A 12,974-nucleotide genomic window follows, 5' to 3' on the forward strand; every position below is an offset into this window, starting at 1 on the left:
TTTCAATAGGAATATGATTTAAAAACTCAAGATAAACACTTTAGAAGGCCACAGATAATTATTGCTCTCAGTAAAGTAAACACCTACAAGTTACTTGACGTTATTGAAGAGAAACACTGGGTCTCTACAGTTTGGGCTGTCCATAAGGATCTTGTGATTTGAGGATTGTCTTCTATTAGATGGTCTCACATACTCCGTAGATTTTTATTTTTACTGTTTGTTTTCCCAGTAAATGCAAGCTGGGGTTTCAAGGTCAGCTGCAGAACAGGCCTTCCTTCTCTTTCATGGTCCTAATATCTTCTAGATTTCAATTTCCTGCTTAGTGCAGTGCATTTTTAGAAAGTAGTCATTATATATTTGTTATATTTGTTTTAAAATATGCTTCCAGAGAGAAGTGTTGAAATATTTTCAAAGGTGAAAGAGATGGGTATGCTTTACATGGTAATGCACTTTTTGTTAATATACTTACCATTAAGCCATAAATAATGTTCCTAAAACCTTTTAATTGAATCAGCTCATTAATTCTGTCAGCTAAACTAATGACAATCATTGCACACAGAAAATTAGTAGGTAAAAAGCTAAAAATATTTTGTTGCTTGCTAATTTGAATAGAAGAATCCATCTTGATTTTCCAAGTTACAATTTTTTAAAAAGCATTTTGTGGTAAATGAAAAAAAAAAAAAGAAAAGCAATTCAGCCTAACAGAGGGTAATCGAAAAGCAGAACAGCTAGAAAGATGGCAAAGTGGACATAAGTGCATTGCATGTCAATGTAAAACTCAGTCTTTTGGTAAATTATTTTCATCTTACTTGCTTCCCCACTATCCTTGAAAGTGTTTCCCAATGACAAAGGGGTTAAAAACAGCAGCAGCAGCTTGGAGGCGTGGAGTGAGCAAAGAAGCCCATGTGAGAATTGAATTGCATTTTCAATCGGTTCCCTAAGAGGTGTGCAGAAAGGAAAATTGAACCATTAAGCAAAGAAGAGATGAGTTTGACTCATAGACTCAGAGAATTTTAGAATTGGAAGAGACCAGAGACCTCATTGTACAAGTGAGAAAACTGGAGTCGGGAGAGGTCACATGACTCATCCAAGGTGACAGAGCTAGCTAATTGGAGGCAGGACGAGAATTCGTCCTTCCTAACCTCCTGTCCACCGTCATTGTCCCCATGACGTTAATCATTTATTCCAGAAAGAGCTTCCAATACCTAAGTTACATTTACTGTTTACAAAGTAAAAGATCATTGTATATTTTTGAATGAACATTCTGAACCTTACTGTTTTTGCTCTGTTACTGATTGTTTGATCTCTATAGTAGGAATCAGCTGTTGCTTTGACAGAAATACCTCTCATTTTATTTGCACTTAAGTAACCTAAAATCCTTATCATTCGGTGGCAGTTTCTTGGGTTTTTTTTGGCTGTGTAGCCTGGAGGATCTTAGTTCCCCAACCAGTGGTTAGACACTGGTCCCGGCAGTGAAAGCGCAGCATTCAGTTTCTATACATTGCCATGTAGCTTAAGGATTTGCTACTAAAAGTGATTTTGGAAACAGTTGTAGGTTATTTTCCCCCCTGGCTGATTTACATATTCATTTGATTTCTCCTTCCATTAAAAAAATCCACAGATGTTATGTTTATTATCTTCTGTTCCTGTAAGGATAATGTTTAAACCAATAGTAATTCATGAATTTTTCTGATCCTCACCAGTAATGATTAGTATATCATATTCTGTAACTGTACCCAGTAGAACCTGGTGGCTTACACTGAATTTGGTGACAGGCTGGAATCCCTGCTCCCCCACTTAAATAATGAGCCTAAAGGCTTCAGTTTCTTCTGTTGTAAAATTGACATAATACCTATCACATAAGACTATTGTAAGGATTAAATAAGATTATTATGTTATACATCATACATCAGTGCTCTAACAAAACTAGTATCATATCTCATAGTTTTATTGTACATTATATAGTTATTAATAATATCACTACCATAGAAGGATCCATCTAATAAACGAAATGCACCATTAAAAAACTGCATTTTCTGTTAACATCAACATCAGTATAAGGTAAATAGCTTGGTTTATTATTGCTTTTCTAAAACTCATTTTAAAAAAGCCATTTTTCCTAAAGTTAAGGGAGAGGCAATGGGGATATGTTTAGTTGATTGTTTTCGCAGACACATGTCTCACTTAACATTCCTCTTCTCTAGAGGAACTCTGAGCCCATGTTTCTTTTGATAGTGACCATAGCCTTGGCCATAAATACAACTTTGGAGACAACACAGCACAGGAACTAGCTCAGGCTTCCAGGTCTGATTGAAGGCCCCTATCAGCAGTGCTCCAGATGAGCCCCCGAAGGTTTGTCATAATAGAAAAGGTTTCTTTTGGGATTGAAATACCTTCTCCGGGCTATTGTTAATTCAGTGAAAGCATAAAATGCTTTTTGAATGTGATCTTTGAAAAACTGAAAACAGCAAAGCAAAAGGAATTTGGGGAAATGAATACTAGTTTGTTCCTGGGTTCTTTCTCTGATTGATGCTCCTGACACTATTGGGCGCAGTTTTGTAAAAGACCTGACTTTGGCCAGTGCACCCACCCCTAAACTTTGACCTCATTATGTCACAGGCAAGCTGAACAGTTTTCCAACAAATGAATAAGCACGGAGGCTTCCCTCTGTGGTCACATGCCAGTCTTCTTAGATGCTTGAGGCAAGTTCTGCATCAGATTCTCCTTGGCGGCAGAGGACACTAACAGTAACACTGGGCATGGGAAGTGTGTTTTCTTTTATCTGGGAGCTTGGGATCATTTTGCAAATAATTAACTGTGCTTCACAACACCCCTGCTAGGCGAAGAAGTGCTCCTGTGTCCGTAAACAGAAGAGTTAACCAGTTGAGCTGTGTTTCTTGTAGAAGTTTTTTGTTTACTTAGAATCTACCTGCAGTGCAGGAGACCGGGGTTCAATCCGTGGGTTGGGAAGATCCCCTGGAGTAGGAAATGATAACCCACTCCAGTATTCTTGCCTGGAGAATCCCATAAACAAAGAAGCCTGGCGGGCTGCAGTCCATGGGGTCACAAAATGTCAGACACAACTGAGCAATGGGCTCATTTTAGCAAACACAGGTTGTGTGGTCTAAAGATAATCTAGACCCCTTAATTAACTGAATTTGAAAATTTCAGATGAATTTGCATTGCCCTCAATCTGGCAGCACATCTTGTTGAAAACATGAAGACTGATACGAGCTGTCCTGAAATGGCTTGATCTGATTATCACCTAAAATTGACCTAGGTTTGCAACTCATTGAAGTCAGATCATTGGAAGGACTGGTGCTGAAGCTGAAGCTCCAATACTTCGACCACGTGATGCGAAGAGCTGACTCACTGGAAAAAGACTCTGATGCTGGGAACGATGGAAGGCAAAAGGAGAAGAGGGCATCAGAGGGTGAGATGGTTAGATAGCATCACTGACTCAATGGATATGAATCTGAGCAAACTCTAGGAGATAGTGAAGGACAGGGAAGCCTGGTGTGCTACAGTCCATGGGGTTGCAAAGTCAAACAGGACTTAGAGACTGAACCACAGCACAACATATAATAAAAACTTGTATTTAGAATATTTCTAAAACTGAAAACTAAATAATAATAAAAATCAACTCAAAAAATAATTGGGAAAAGATTTGAACAGTCATTTAACCAGTGAAGAAATATGCCATGTGAACACATGAAGAGGTATTCCACATAATTAATCACTAGTAAAATGCAAATGACAGCACAATAAGATACCACTATACAACTACGACAATAGCTCAAATAAAAAATTCACATCACCAAATGCTAAGGGGAGATGTGGAGCAACTGAAACTCGCTTATGCAAAATGGTATAGCCAATTGATTAAACAGTTTGGCAGTTTCTTAAAACATTAAATAAATAGCAAATAACCCAGCAGTTTACTCAAGAGAAATGAAGGGTTTTCATAAAAACCTCTCCACAAACAGTTATAGTAATGTTATTTACCATTGTGAAAAGCTAGCAACAAACCAAATGTTCTTTTTATTGCTGATTAGTATCCCATTGCGTAGTGGACCGTACACAGTCCCCCATGCAAGGGATACTAATCAGCAATACAAAGGCACCAACAACAGGTACTCACCATACATGAAGAATTTTCAAGAGAGTAGTGCCAAGTGAAAGAAGCCAGACTTAAAAGACTATATACAGTATATTCCATTTTTAGAATATTCTGGAAAAGTTAAATATGTAGGGACAGGAATCAAAGCAATGATTGCCAGGGATTAGATGGGGGGAGATTAACTACAAAGGGGCATGAGGGAACTTTTAGAATGTAACAAATACTCCTGATGGTTTCACACTATGTACATTTTTCAAAATTCATAGGCCTCTGCACCAAAAAGGAGTGGACTGTGTGAACTATACCTCAATAAACAACAAAGGCAAATAAATGTAAAGGTTTTAAAATAGATAATTTCAAACCAGTTTGTTCTTCAAATGTTGGAAATGTTTTGACAGTGTATGGGTTAAGCCTTTTCCTGATTCAATTTATGATCTTAGTCGAGCTATTTCAATATTCAATTTCCCTTCTCCAGTGGAACACATTTTGTCAGAACTCTCCACCATGACCTGTCCATCTTGCATGGCCCTACACAGTGTGGCTCATAGTTTCACTGAGTTAGACAAGGCTGTGGTCCATATGATCAGATTGGTTAGTTTTCTGTGATTGTGGTTTTCAGTCTGTCTGCCCTCTGATGGAGAAGGATAAGAGTCTTATGGAAGCTTCCTGATGAGAGAGACTGACTAAGGGGGAAACTGGGTCTTGTTCTGATGGGCAGGGCCATGCTCTTAAATTGAAGAAAGTGGGGAAAACCACTAGACCATTCAGGTATGACCTAAATCAAATCCCTTACAATTATACAGTGGAAGTGAGAAATAGATTTAAGGGACTAGATCTGATAGGGGCTGTGCGGGCACAGGAGGGCTGAGAGGAGCTACTCCATGTTCAAGGTCAGGAGGGGCAGCGGTGAGGAGATACCCCTTGTCCAAGGTAAGGAGCAGCAGCTGCGCTTTGCTGGAGTAGCCATGAAGAGATATCCCATGTCCAAGGTAAGAGAAACCCAAGAAAGACGGTAGGTGTTACAAGAGGGCATCAGAGGGCAGACACACTGAAACCATAAACACAGAAAACTAGCCAATCTGATCACACGGACCACAGCCTTGTCTAACTCAATGAAACTAAGCCATGCCGTGTGGGGCCACCCAAGATGGGCGGGTCATGGTGGAGAGGTCTGACAGAATGTGGTCCACTGGAGAAGGGAATGGCAAACCACTTCAGTATTCTTGCCTTGAGAACACCATGAACAATACGAAAAGGCAAAATGATAGGATACTGAAAGGGGAACTCCCTGGGTCGGTAGGTGCCCAATATGCTACTGGAGATCAGTGGAGAAATAACTCCAGAAAGAATGAAGGGATGGAGCCAAAGCAAAAACAATACCCAGTTGTGGATGTGACCAGTGATAGAAGCAAGGTCCGATGATGTAAATATTGCATAGGAACCTGGAATGTTAGGTCCGTGAATCAAGGCAAATTGGAAGTGGTCAAACAGGAGATGGCAAGAGTGAACGTCGACATTCTAGGAATCAGCACACTAAAATGGACTGGAATGGGTGAATTTAACTCAGATGACCATTATATCTACTACAGCGGGCAGGAATCCCTTAGAAGAAATGGAGTAGCCATCATGGTCAACAAAAGAGTCTGAAATGAAGTACTTGGATGCAATCTCAAAAACGACAGAATAATCTCTGTTCATTTCCAAGGCAAACCATTCAATATCACAGTAATCCAAGTCTATGCCCCAACCAGTAACGCTGAAGAAGCTGAAGTTGAATGGTTCTATGAAGACCTATAAGACTTTTTAGAACTAACACCCAAAAAAGAAGTCCTTTTCATTATAGGGGACTGGAATGCAAAAGTAGGAAGTCAAGAAACACCTAGAGTAACAGGCACATTTGGCCTTGGAATACGGAATGAAGCAGGGCAAAGACTAATAGAGTTTTGCCAAGAAAATGCACTGGTCATAACAAACACCCTCTTCCAACAACTCGAGAAGACTCTACACATGGACATCACCAGATGGTCAACACCGAAATCAGATTGATTATATTCTTTCCAGCCAAAGATGGAGACACTCTATACAGTCAGCAAAAACCAGACTAGGAGCTGACTGTGGCTCAGATCATGAACTCCTTATTGCCAAATTTAGACTTAAATTGAAGAAAGTAGGGAAAACCACTAGACCATTCAGCTATGACCTAAATCAAATCCCTTATGATTATACAGTGGAAGTGAGAAATAGATTTAAGGGACTAGATCTGATAGAGTGCCTGATGAACTATGGATGGAGGTTCATGACATTGTACAGGAGACAGGGATCAAGACCATCCCCATGGAAAAGAAATGCAAAAAAGCAAAATGGCTGTCTGGGGAGGCCTTACAAATAGCTGTGGAAAGAAGAGAAGCGAAAAACAAAGGAGAAAAGGAAAGATACAAGCATCTGAATGCAGAGTTCTAAAGAATAGCAAGAAGAGATAAGAAAGACTTCCTCAGTGGTCAATGCAAAGAAATAGAGGAAAACTACAGAATGGGGAAGACTAGAGATGTCTTTAAGAAAATTAGAGATACCAAGGGAACATTTCATGCAAAGATGGGCTTGATAAAGGACAGATGGTATGGACCTAACAGAAGCAGAAGATATTAAGAAGAGGTGGCAAGAATACACAGAACTGTACAAAAAAGATCTTCACAACCCAGATAATCACAATGGTGTGATCACTCACCTAGAGCCAGACATCCTGGAATGTGAAGTCAAGTGGGCCTTAGAAAGCATCACTACGAACAAAGTTAGTGGAGGTGATGGAATTCAGTGGAACTATTTCAAATCCTGAAAGATGATACTGTGAAAGTGCTGCACTCAATATGCCATCAAATTTGGAAAACTCAGCAGTGGCCACAGGACTGGAAAAGGCAGTTTTCATTCTGATCCCAAAGAAAGGCAATGCCAAAGAATGTTCAAACTACCGCACAATGCACTCATCTCACACGCTAGTAAAGTAATGCTCAAAATTCTCCAACCCAGGGTTCAAGAGTTATGTGAACCGTGAACTTCCAGATGTACAAGCTGGCTTTAGAAAAGACCGAGGAACCAGAGATCAAATTGCCAACATCCTCTGGATCATCGAAAAAGCAAGAGAGTTCCAGAAAAACATCTACTTCTGCTGTATTGACTATGCCAAAGCCTTTGACTGTGTGGATCACAATAAACTGTGGAAAATTCTGAAAGAGATGGGAATACCAGACCACCTGATCTGCCTGTTGAGAAATGCAGGTCAGGAAGCAACAGTTAGAACTGGACATGGAGCAACAGACTGGTTCCAAATAGGAAAATGAGTGTGTCAAGGCTGTATATTGTCACCCTGCTTATTTCACTTAAATGCAGAGTACATCATGAGAAACGCTGGGCTGAAAGAAGCACAAGCTGGAATCAAGATTGCCGGGAGAAATATCAATAACCTCAGATATGCAGATGACACCACCCTTATGGCAGAAAGTGAAGAACTAAAGATCCTCTTGATGAAAGTGAAAGAGAAGAGTGAAAAAGTTGGCTTAAAGTTCAACATTCAGAAAACGAAGATCATGGCATCTGGTCCTATCACTTCATGGGAAATAGATGGGGAAACAATGGAAACTGTGTCAGATTTTATTTTTGGGGTCTCCAAAATCACTGCAGATGGTGATTGCAGCCATGAAATTAAAAGACACTTACTCCTTGGAAGGAAAGTTATGACCAACCTAGATGGCATATTGAAAAGCAGAGACATTACTTTGCCAACAAAGGTCCGTCTAGTCAAGGCTATGGTTTTTCCAGTGGTCATCTCAGCAAAGGGGCCTGGGCTGGGGTGTTGTGTAAGCATCAAACACACCCAGTCCTTGGCCTTAAGTTGGGGTCCCCCATAGGGGGTCTGTGGAGAGAGTCTCACTTTTTTTTCCAGCTCCTTCGCTGGAATCCACACTCCCAGTGTGATGCGGAACTTGGTCCTGGAGAGGGGGGTCAGGAGAGCCCCCAGGAAGCAGCCCAGGGTTGGGAGGAGGGCTCCCCCTGCCCATGGCCTAAGGGGACGACAACCCTGCAGGGGGAGCTGAGGGCGGCAGTCTCCTCCCCTCTGCTGGACTGGAGCAGAGGGGAGGTGCGCAGGGAGATTTGGACTATAAAGAAAGCTGAGCACTGAAGAATTGGTGCTTTTGAACTGTGGTGTTGGAGAAGACTCAACAGTCCCTTGGAGAACAAGGAGATCCAACCAGTCCATCCTAAAGGAAATCAGTCCTGAATATTCATTGGAAGGACTGATGCTGAAGCTGAAACTCCAATACTTTGGCCACTTGATGCAAAGAACTGACTCCTTGGAAAAGACCCTCATGTTGGGAAAGTCCATGGGGTTGCAAAGAGTTGGACACAACTGAGCAATTGAACTGAACTGAACTGAATTTATCCTTTGGAGGATAGATTGAAATATGAAATTGATTTGCATAGTGATTCTTCACCAGTGAGCCATTTTTTATGGTAAAACCTCTTCACTTCTACAGTCATTTCCATGCATCTTCCTACAGAGTGAAGGCACTTCCTGAAAATGGGTAAGGGAACAGGAATTACTGTGTCTATTCAATGGCTAAAACAACAGCCATACTAGAGTTTGGTGACCTGCTGGAGATCCCACACTCTCAAGAGACAGAGCCAAGAACAGACCTGGCCTCCCATGAAGGAAACTTTGCTTATTCTTCTCTTCCTCTACTTGAAATGGCAAGACCCACTTCCAAAAGCTCATGGAAAAAGGAAATTTTCAATTTGGTGGCTGCTATTCAGACAATCTGCACATAGAGTGATAATTCTAATGCTGTGAGGTAAAGAATATGATTTTTTTCTCTTAATTTTAAAAGAACATAACTGGAAAATCAATTCATTAAGCAAATGACAATTGCTATTCCAAACGTCCCCATTGGCAACTTTCAGTACAATTCAATAAAAAAGTTGGCCTTTATACTCCTCTATTTCTTTAATAAAGGTAATCATTTATTAGAATAAATTTTATAAACAGTGGGTGAAATACATATGTGTCTTTCAACTAATCTCTTCAATATAAAACGTTCTTATTCTGAAAGCCAGATTTCTCCACATAAATTATAAGTATGACAAAGTACGAGCTGAACATCCTCCAGTGGCAGTATATCTGAACGATGGATAGACTGTATAAAAACCTTGCCTTGTGTCACACTGGAAAAACCAACCTCCGAAACTTATATAGTATTATAAATCAACCATTTATCAATTGAAACAAAGAAAAGAAAACCAAGCCTCCTTCGATTTAAGAAAAGAAAGCAATGCCTATTATATCCAGCAGGAGGGTATGAAGAAAATTAAGTCTGTAATATTAATAACTGCACTCAACAACAACAATAACAACAAAATTCTAGAGCATTCCAGAGACCAGAGGGGGTTCTCCCTGTTTTTCAAGGGGAGAGACCAGCATCCAAACCAATCTATCCTCCAAAGGATATTGACAGAAGATTAATCAGTGGCAGTGAGGAGAGTTTTGCTACTGACGCAAGTCATCGCCCATGGGCGCCCATTGTGCCCATGATGCAAGCCCATCACCCAGTGGACTCAAGAGTGGGAGGCATTCATCCCAGAGAATATGTAGGAAAAGTACATCAGAAACTATTTTTTTATTATTAAAAAACCCTAATTGTACTAATATTTAATATGTTTTACTAATTTTACCAATATTTTACAATACATGTAAATAAATATACACAGTTTAAAAGTGTGTGCACAGTTTTTTTTTTTTTTTTTCCCTGACAGCTGTATGTGATCAATAACAGCCAGGATCAATAGGTATCACCTATGAGTGTCCACAGTCATTTCATACAAATTACATACTGATTTTGACATGTCCTTCCAAATATATTGATCTGTTATGTCTTGAGTACTTCCAAGGGGCATACTCACTTTTCAGATATTTGGTCTCAATCTGGCAGTAACATACTGTTGTAATCTAGGCATGGTAATCACAGAAGGCATTCAGTAATGAAGTATGACGTGCCCTTTTGCAAACACCCAGGTACTGCATTTGGAAAATTAACATACCACACCACAGAAGGGCTTCTCTTGTGGCTCAGATGGTAAAGAATTTGTCTGCAATGCAGGAGACCTGGGTTCGATTCCTGGGTTAGGAAGATCCCCTGGAGAAGGGAATGGCTACACGTCCCAGTATTCTTGCCTGGGAAATCACATGGACAGAAGAGCCTGGCAGGCTACAGTCCAAGGGGTTGCAAAGAGTCAGACAAGACTGAGTGACTAACACTTTCACTTTTCATACCACAGAAACATAAAAAGAAGCAGACAACTGACTCTAATCATTCAGTTTGCCACTTTTCAATTCATTTGGTCACACTGGGCATTATCCTATCCACAGATCAGCAGTGGCACATACAAACACATTATTGATGAGAAATGTATTAATATGTCTTTTGTAACCCAAACATTATTGATCAGAGCCATATCAATACATTTTTAGAGAATAATACAATTACCATCACTGAGCAAAGTTGTTAAAGCTTAAATTGATCACGGTTCATTATACAACTTATGATTGTTGTCATCATTCCATTTTGCCTCATTAGGTTTTTTTCAGACTTTGTGTATATTATAAACATAAAATTTTCAAAAATAATGCATTGTGAAATTTGCAGTGAAGAAGATTTTTTTGGTGAGTTTTATGCAGATAACTTTCTCTGATTGTCCAAGCAACATATATACTCATGTCCAACTCTTTGCAACCCCATGGACTATAGCCTGCCAGGCTCCTCTGTTCATGGGATTCTCCAGGCAAGAATACTGGAGTGGGTTGCCATTTCCTCCTTCAGGGGATCTTCCTGACCTGGGGATCGAACCAGCATCTCCTGTGACTCCTGTTTGGCTGGTGGAGTCTTTCACCACTGAGCTACCAGGGAAATCCATACACTAGGGCAGCAGTCCCCAAACTTTTTGGCACCAGGGACCGGTTTCGTGGAAGACAACTTTCCCATGGACTGGGCAGCACGGGGCAGGGGGCAGGTAGGGATGGTCGGGGGGTGATTCAAGCACATCACACTAATTGTGTGCTCGTGTACTTATTTCTACTATTAGTACATCAGCTCCACTTCTGATCATCAGGCATTAGATTCCAGAGGTTAGGGACTCCTGTCTAGTGTCTCAGAAGATGAAAGTTCTTCAGAATATAGTTCTGATTCAGACAGTGTGAATGTTAGTCCAACAAAAAAAAACAAAACAAAAAAAAAACCCCTTCATGATTGATTCTGACCCAGAAAATGAAACTCACAATGTTGGAGAATGTTCCTTTGCTTCTACAAAGAGTGGATTGAAGACAACATTTCACAAAAATCAAAAGACTTTGCAGATGTGTCGGGTGTAACTATCGAATGTAATAACCTGCAAAGGGTTAGTAAAATAACAGAATTAATTTGGGGCTGGCCAGAATAAAAATTGCCAGCCACAGGCATTAGTTTCTACAAAAATCCCCTGGTTAATAATGAGCTAAAATGGGGAGGCAGAAAATGGCAAAATAAACCAATGACTGAATATGTTAATTTTCGATAGTGATAGCTATGGAGGAAAGAGAAGAGGGAGACTAAGAGAAAGCAATGTGGTTGGGAGAGGGGGCGCTTTAGATTATGTGCCCAAAGAAGGTGACAGATGGCAAGGATGTAGGTGAGGGGCTGAGCATACCAGGCAGAGGGACGGCATGGTGAAACCCTTAGACAAGGAAGCCTGTCCCATCTGAACACCACAGGAAGGCTTGTTGCTGGAAATAGCAGGGAAGGAGACTGAAGTACCTGGACAGGCAAAAGACTGTGTGGTGAGGTGTTCGGATTTCACTAAGTGCAGTTGGAAGCCATTGGAAGATACGAAGCACAGCAGTGACAAGATCTGAGTCACGTTTTTAGATCACTCTGACTACTATGAGGCAAACAGATTTTAGGGAGGAAAGGAAGCAAAGATCAGGCAAGAAACAGTGTTGTTCACAATATTCAAAAGGCAGAAGCAAGTGTCCCTGCCTGGATGAATGGACAAGCAGAATGTGGTATAGATAGAATGGAATCTTACTCAGCTTTATAAAGGAGGGAAATTCTGACCTGGATGAACCTTGAGGATATTATGCTAAGTGAAATAAGCCAGACACAAAAGGACAAATATACGATTCCACTTATATGAGGTTTGACCTGAACTAGTCAAATTCATAGAAACGGAAAGTAGAATGGTGGTTACCAGGGGCTGTAGGAAGGGGAACTGGAAAGTGATTATTGACTAATAAGAGATTCAATGTAGGAATATGGATAAGTTCTGGAGATGGATGATGGTGATGTTGCACAATAATGTGAGTATACTTGATGCCTCTAAACCGTACATTTGAAAATGGCTAAAATGGTAACTTTTTATATAATTACCACAATAAAAAAAATTAAGTGGTTTAAAGAAACAAAAAGAAATGATTATCATTTAGTTTGAGTGGCAGAAGTGTGTAGATAAAAGGTATATTTAGAGCTAGAACCTAGAGGATTTGTGGACAGAGTGGACAGGCAAGGAGGAAACAGTGACGAGGAAAAAGAACTCAAGGATGACTTCTAGGTTTTTCTTGATTGAATGGCAGTACCATTCACAGAGCTGAGGAAGCTTGGGGCTTGAGATTGTGGCGAAGAATAACATGGAGTAGAAATTTACAGTTCTTATTTGGCTATATTAGTTTTGCGATGCCTCATGGAATACAACCAAGTACAGGTGTCAAGTGAACAGTCAAATGTGATGTCTGAAGGTCAAAGGGAAGACAGTGCTAGAGGCTGAATCTGGGAATCAC

Source organism: Bos indicus, chromosome 10 (assembly GCF_029378745.1).
Source record: "Bos indicus isolate NIAB-ARS_2022 breed Sahiwal x Tharparkar chromosome 10, NIAB-ARS_B.indTharparkar_mat_pri_1.0, whole genome shotgun sequence".
Taxonomy (NCBI): domain Eukaryota; kingdom Metazoa; phylum Chordata; class Mammalia; order Artiodactyla; family Bovidae; genus Bos; species Bos indicus.